A 7,666-nucleotide genomic window follows, 5' to 3' on the forward strand; every position below is an offset into this window, starting at 1 on the left:
TTCAAGATCATCCAATTCCAACCCCCTGCCATGGGCAGGGACACCTCCCCCCAGCCCAGGTGGCTCAAGGCCTCATTCAGCCTGGCCTGGAACACCTCCAGGGAGGGGGACTCCACCACCTCCCTGGGCAGCACATTCCAAAGGCAAATCTCTGTTGCTGGGGAAGATTTTCTTCCTCACCTCCAGCCTAAACCTCCCTTGGCACAGCTTGAGACTGTGTCCTCTTGTTCTGCTGCTGCTTGCCTGGGAGAAGAGCCCAACCCCCACCTGGCTACAACCTCCCTTCAGGGAGTTGGAGAGAGCAAGAAGGTCTGCCCTGAGCCTCCTCTTCTGCAGGCTAAGCAACCCCAGCTCCCTCAGCCTCTCCTCCCAGGGCTGTGCCCCAGACCCCTCCCCAGCTTTGTTGCCCTTCTCTGGACACCTTCAAGTCTCTCAATGTCCTTCTTAAACTGAGAAGCCCAGAACTGGACACAGGACTCAAGGTGTGGCCTCAGCAGTGCTGAGCACAGGGCAGAATGACTTCCCTGCTCCTGCTGGCCACACTGTTCCTGATGGAGGCCACCTGTTGAGCCTCCTATCAACCCCTGCCCCCAGGCTCCCTTTCTCTTGGCCGCTCTCCACTTCCCTCCTTCCTGCCTGCAGCTGTCACTCAGTATCACAGAATCACCAAGGTTGGAAGAGACCTCAAAGCTCATCAAGTCCAACCTGGCACCACAGACCTCCTGACTAAACCATGGCTCCAAGTGCCACATCCAATCCCCTCTTGAACCCCTCCAGGGATGGGGACTCCACCACCTCCCTGGGCAGCACATCCCAAGGGCTAACAACTCTCTCTGGGAAGAACTTTCTCCTCACCTCCAGCCTAAACTTCCCTTGGTGCAGCTTGAGACTGTGTCCTCTTGATCTGGGAGAAGAGACCAACCACTTCCTGGCTACATCCTCCCTTCAGGGAGTTGTAGAGAGCAAGAAGGTCTCCCCTGAGCCTCCTCTTCTGCAGGCTAAGCAACCCCAGCTCCCTCAGCCTCTCCTCCCAGGGCTGTGCTCCAGCCCCCTCCCCAGCTTTGCTGCCCTTCTCTGGACACCTTCAAGTCTCTCGCCATCCCTCCTAACCCGAGGGGCCCGGAACTGGACACTACTGCCAGAGGAAGGGGGAAAGAGAGAGAGGGTGAAAAACAAGAAGCAGCCAAAGTGCCCAAAGGCTGAGAAGCTTTGTTAAAAATATTTATTTAAAAAAATACAATTGTTTTGCATGTCTGGTTGCACATTGACCTGGGGCCAGAGGATTGACCTGGGGGGGTGGGGAGGGCAGGGGGGGAACCTCGCTACGATGCTTTTTGAAAGCCAGCTTTGCATTTATACACAGCCAAAAAGAAAACACAACAAAAAGAAACACCCCCCCCACCACCCCACCCCCAAAAACAACACCAACCACACCCCCCCACCCCCCACCCCCAAAAAAATATCTCCCTCCCTCTGTCAGTTCTTCCCTAAAAGAAGCTCTTTTTAGCTTGGGTTTGGTGCTTCTTCCCCCCCACCCCCCCTGTGAGTTCTTGTAACAGAGGAGGAGGAGAAGGACAACAGCAACAACCATTGCAAAGACATTGATTTAATTTGAGGGGGGGGGTTTGGGGGTTTTTTGCACAGAAATTGAAGTAAAAGGAAAGGAAAGGGGGGGGGTAAAAGGTCACCTGATTGATTGATTGATTGATTGATGGGGAAAGCCCTTCCTGCTGCTGGGAAAGACAAAGCTGCCCCCAAGGAAAGCAGCAGCGCTCGAGGGTCAGGCCCAGGGCACTTCTCACTGGTCCAAAAGTCACCTGTTTGGGGTGGTTCCCCACCCCCCCCCCACCCCTCTTTGCACCTTAAAAACTTTGCTTCCCACCTTTTAAGTCGACCCTGAAAGGCTTCCCAAGAGCTGCCAAGCTGTGGTGTGGCTTCAGTTCTGAAGGTCTTCCCCAACCACCCTCGGCAGGGAAGGAAGTTTAGTGACATCGACCTCTGGCTGGGCTGTTAGGGACTTGCACTTTCCAACACCAGCACCTGGGGAGCTTGGGTTGATTGTTTTGAAACACAATGGCAGTGAGAGAGGGCTCTCTTATAAAGGTGCTTTGCCCAAGAAGTTTAGACTGAGAGTTAGTTCTCTGCCAGGCAAAGTGACCCAGCCGTAACAGGAGCCCCACGGAGCCCTCCGAGATCACAGCTGACTGCAAAAGACCATGGTGAGAGAAGCAACACCACCACAACAGCCTCCAGTGGAGGAGGTGAAGACACTCAACTACTCAACATAAATTGCTTTGTTTCATCTGGGTACTATATAAATAGAGAATGGATCTTAAATGCAGTTCTGTTCTGGAAAGAGTAACTGAAAGCATCACCTCTGCTGCTTTCAGGGGAGCCCTGCAGCCCCTGGTGGAGCCCTGCAGCCCCTGGTGGGAGCCCTGCAGCCCCTGGTGGGAGCCCTGCAGCCCCTGGTGGGAGCCCTGCAGCCCCTGGTGGGAGCCTCTTCATAGAATCACAGAACTGTCAGGGCTGGAAGGGACCTCAAGGACCACCCAGTTCCAACCCCCCTGCCATGGGCAGGGACACCTCACACTGGCTCAGGTTGCTCACAGCCACATCCAGCCTGGCCTTAAAACCTTCCAGGGCAGAGGCTTCCACCACCTCCCTGGGCAACCTGTGCCAGGCTCTCACCACCCTCATGGGGAAGAACTTCTTCCTGGAGCTTTGCAACCACTGATGGAGATTTTCAACCCCACCACAGTGGAGTTTTTTTTACCCACTGCCAGGGAAGTAAAATGGATTTGTTCCAGAGTTCCAAGCTAACAGAGGTGGATTCATTCCAGAGTTCCAAGCTCAAGCTGCCCCAAGCAGAGCTGCTGTAGGAGCAGCCCCACTGCAGACACCACCCTAGAGGACCCAGGTTAAGTGAACAACTGAGGAACAAACACTGAAGGCATCAGAAAGTTGCTTTCCAAAACAGATGTGCCCTTGAAAGCACAAAGCCAAGAGTCACACCTTACAGGCTGCTCTCTCAAATGCCACTGAAACTTCCCTCCCCTGACTCTGAGCCAGGGTTCAGAAGCTGCAAAGAGCAGATTCTCACCTGCTGTGAAGTCAGAGCACCTGCAGTGAAGCCAAGAGCACCCAGCCTGGCTGCCAAGCCTCTGGCAGAGGATTCACATCTGCCAGCAGCTCGCTCAGGGAGGCCCCAAACAAAGCCTCCCCCCTTGGTTACCCAGCCCTGCTCAGAGTCAGGTCAGTCCCAGCTGTCCTAACCCAGGAGACAACCACCACCCTCAGGGCAGGTGTTGCTAGAATTGTCTTCCCCCCACCCCCCCTTTTCCTTGAGTCATCTCTAGGCTCAAAGAATCTACTTCTCAGCTACAAAAAGAGAGGGGAGGGAGAAGGTTTTGGGGGGAGGGAGGAGGGGAAGAGAAGCATTAAATGTGCTACTGTACTCATCACAAACACTGTGACGTACATAAGGCCATCTGGTAACACTGCAACACAACACCAAACAAGAGGTTTGGTTTGGTTTGGCTTTTAAAGGGATCCATTTTTCCCTCTTAGAACACAACTTTTGGGAGTTTTTTTGTGTGGTTTGCTTTTTTTTTTTCCCCCTTTCATCTTTTTTTTGCTTCTTTAGGGAAAAAAAAAAACCCACACCAAAACAAAACCCCAAACCTCTATGAGGATCAAATCTCAACCCTGGCTCACAGAGGAATCCAAACCCAGCACACATCCATCCCTAATACCCAAGGTAAAACCCACCCACCCCCCCAAAAAGAAACCCCTCTGTGCAACTGACCAACAGCAGAACAAAACCCAAACCCAAACAACAAAACTCAACACAATTGGCCAAAGCAGGGTTCAAAGCCTCAGGGTTTAAGACATGCTAGCCCAGGGGGGAAAAAAGGATATAGAGAATAAAAAACCACATCTCAAGGGGGCTCAGGGCAAAGCCAGGGGGTGGAAACCTCCAGGGATGGACTCCACCACCTCCCTGGGCAGCACATTCCAAGGGCCAATCTCTCTTGCTGGGAAGAGCTTTCTCCCCACCTCCAGCCTGAACCTCCCCTGGCACAGCTTGAGACTGTGTCCTCTTGTTCTGGTGCTGCTTGCCTGGGAGAAGAGACCAACCCCCACCTGGCTGCAACCTCCCTTCAGGGAGTTGCAGAGAGCAATGAGGTCTCCCCTGAGCCTCCTCTTCTGCAGGCTAAGCAACCCCAGCTCCCTCAGCCTCTCCTCCCAGGGCTGTGCTCCAGACCCCTCCCCAGCTTTGTTGCCCTTCTCTGGACACCTCCCAGCATCTCAACATCTTTCCTGACCTGAGGAGCCCAGAGCTGGACCATGCTCTGTGATCATTACACCCAAAGAAACCTCTCCATCCCCCACCACCTCAGAGGCCAGGAGGTGATGTCTGTGCCCCAGAAGGGCAGAAGAAGGTTGTTCTGGACAGCCAGAATTTAAACATCAAGGTTTCAACTCCCTGTGAGCTTTGCCAGTGCTCCTTAACTACTACTGCTGCTGATGCAGTTTGAATTTGCACTGCTGGCAATACCAAGGTCGCCTCTTGGTACAACACTGAGATGTGTCTTGTAAACAAACAGGCATCAAAAAGAAAGGATGGAAGAGGTTAAATTGTGTAGTAAAACATAAGTAGAATCCCAGAAATGTTTGCTATAAAACAGTAGCAAAAGGTAGCTGAAAAAAAAAACCCAATACATGAACAAACCAGGGGGAGCCAACAGCCTGGCCCTGACCTGGCACTGGGAAAATGCTACAGAAGAGGAGCAGAACTCTGTGCCTGTGCTCACCTGAGAGGCTGCACCCATGTGCCAGAGCAGCTCTTCCATCCCAGCCCATCCCAGCCTGCAGAAGCTCTCCTGTGAAAGGCAGAGCCAGGAGGGAATCTCTGCCCTCAACGCACCTCGGCAAGCGGTGGAAGGGAAGGGCTGCACACAAAGCAGCCTTCCCTGTGCTTAAAACAAACATTTCCAACCCAAGGGGGGGAAAAAACAACCATAAGTCTAGTTGCTAGAAATCTGAGGTTTGAAAACACAGCAGAGGGAAGGATTGTCCTGAACAAACCTCTGAGCAGCCAAAGCCTCTCTCCTACCAGAGGTGCAGGCTCTGCCGCACCGTGCGCAGACTGAGAAGCCCTCAGCTGCTCCAAGTTAAAACAACAGCTCCTCAAACTCAGGGGATTTTAGCAACTTGAATGTGCCAGAGGCAGTGCATAGCAAACACAATTCAGCCCTCACTGCTGCAGATCAGTTGCTGAAACAAGGAGCTAGGCTGAAGCTGCTGCTAAGGTAAAGATGAAAAGACATCAACCCAGCTTTTCTCCATCCCCCTGACGAGTAGGATCACATCCTCTGGAACAGGGCTAAGGCAGAGCAAGTTTGGTTCCATAACCCTTAGGGTGCATGGAACACGTTTCTGCTTCCCATGGAACTGCCTCTGCCAGCACCATGTGGTGCTGGTAGCATCCCCAGAGCTCAGGAGCTCCAAGTGAAGCACCGGAGGTAGCACAGGCGGCGGCGGCAAGCTGGCTTAACCCTGCAGCAGCTACTACACAGCAGCAGTGACACCTAACAAAACAAAACAAGAGATTTCCAGAAGCAAGACCATGCTCATCCAGCCTAATTCTACCACCACCACCACCACCACCACCTACTGAATTCACCAATGCAAAGATTAATCAAAAGCATTCAATGAGACCATGGCGACAACGAGAGGCTGCTGCGAGGCTGCGGTAACTCGGAACCAACACTCTACTAAACACCCCACGTTACAGGCTGCTAAGTAAAAAAAGAGAGCCTAAGTTAGCCTCCCTCCCTTCCCTCCCTTCCCCCCCTCCCCATCCCCCCACCCCCAGCCTTCCCTCCCCTAAATGAAAAACGAGTTGCAACGAGCTGCGAACTGCTGCTGGTAGCCGGCGAGTTGAAATCATCAGCGGGTCGCAGAACCCAAGCTCCAAGAAGTCACAGGGACGCTGAGCTCCAGTCAGGAACGGGATCCAAGCGAGCTGGCACTTAGACACTTGTTAGCTAATCTGTGGTTAATGAGGCAGCATATATACAAGGGAGTATTACCTTAAGTGACCTGAACGTTGTCATGGAGAAAAAGCGAGCAAGCTGCTCCTCTCCCTCTCCTCCCCCCTCCCCCTACCCTGCTTCCCCAGCTGCCTCCTGAGATCAGGAGCTTTTTGTTGTCCTAGGCAGGTGCTCAAGAAGCAAAAACATCTCAGCCTATCTGGCAGGAAGCTGGGGATTTCCAGGCTGAATCCAACACACACTCACACACACACACTGAGGCTGCAGCTTCCCATCAGCTCCCTCTCTCTCTGCAAGCAAACGTGGATCATCAACCCTTCCACAGGTTGGGAAAGAGACCACCAGGTCCAACTGCTCTACCAAGTTCACCACTAAGCACCTAAACAACCTCTGTCCAGGGATGGTGACTCCACCACCTCCCTGGGCAGCCTGTCCCAGTGCTCAGCTGCTCTTTCAGTGAGACAAACTGAACCTTCCTAACGCTCAGCCTAACCCTCCCCTGCTGCAGCTTGAGGCTCAGCTGCTCTTTCAGCGAGACAAACAAACTGAACCTTCCTAACGCTGCAGCTTGAGGCTCAGCTGCTCTTTCAGCGAGACAAACAAACTGAACCTTCCTAATGCTGCAGCTTGAGGCCATTCCCTTGGGGCAGTGCAATCTCAGGGAGCTGCTTGGAGAGGAGCAGGAAACCAGGCCGAGAAGCTGCGCCAGCCCTTGCTTCTCTTTGCATACCTGTGCTGAAAGTGATCAAGTTTACAACCAACTAAGTGCATCCTGGGCACCACACACACACAGACACACACACACACACAACTTCTACACAAACAAACTTGGCTTTTCTCCATAGGGGATGAGGAAAGGGGAAGCAATTAGATTGCAAATCTTTAGTGCTCTGTTCGTTGTCTGTCAACTCTGCTCCTAGTCTGCAAGGTTGCTCTCAAGTCCACCCATCTGGTGGGCATGAAAGTGGCCAAGCTGGGGCCCAAAGCTGGCCCAACCTAGGGCACAACATTGGCCCAACCTGGGGCCCAAAGCTGGCCCAAGCTAGGGCATAAAATTGGCCCAAGCTAGGGCATAAAATTGGCCCAACCCAGGGCCCAATCCTAGCCCAACCCAGGGCCCAATCCTAGCCCAACCCAGGGCCCAATCCTGGCCCAACCCAGGGCCCAATCCTGGCCCAACCCTAAATCAACCATTCAAAGTGCTGCTATTCCTATCTAGCTATAGGGAATTTTCTAGAGCAGACTCCTAAGCCATCCTGCACACCAGGAAAATTCCAGCTGCCTGCTCTCAGTTCTGACCTGCAGCTTGATTTCTGCAGTCAATAATAATTAATAAGTAAAAAAAAAAAAAACCAAAAAACCAACAAAACAAAATAAAAAAGGAGAGGGAAAAATTCCTAAGAGGTCAAATATTGCACATTTGTCATTTGAAGAGCTGCTGGCACAGGAAGGTTTTTTTTCTCCTGCATCTGCTGATGTCTGAACAAACACAAAGCATCATGCCTCTGACCTCACTGCAGGAAGACAGTTCACTCCAGGAGCTCACCCCCCCCTGCTTTCCACCTCAAGGAGGTAGAAGCTTCTTCTCCCACCTCCCACCAGGCAGG

This window comes from Dryobates pubescens, chromosome 35, assembly GCF_014839835.1.
Source record: "Dryobates pubescens isolate bDryPub1 chromosome 35, bDryPub1.pri, whole genome shotgun sequence".
Classification (NCBI taxonomy): Eukaryota; Metazoa; Chordata; class Aves; order Piciformes; family Picidae; genus Dryobates; species Dryobates pubescens.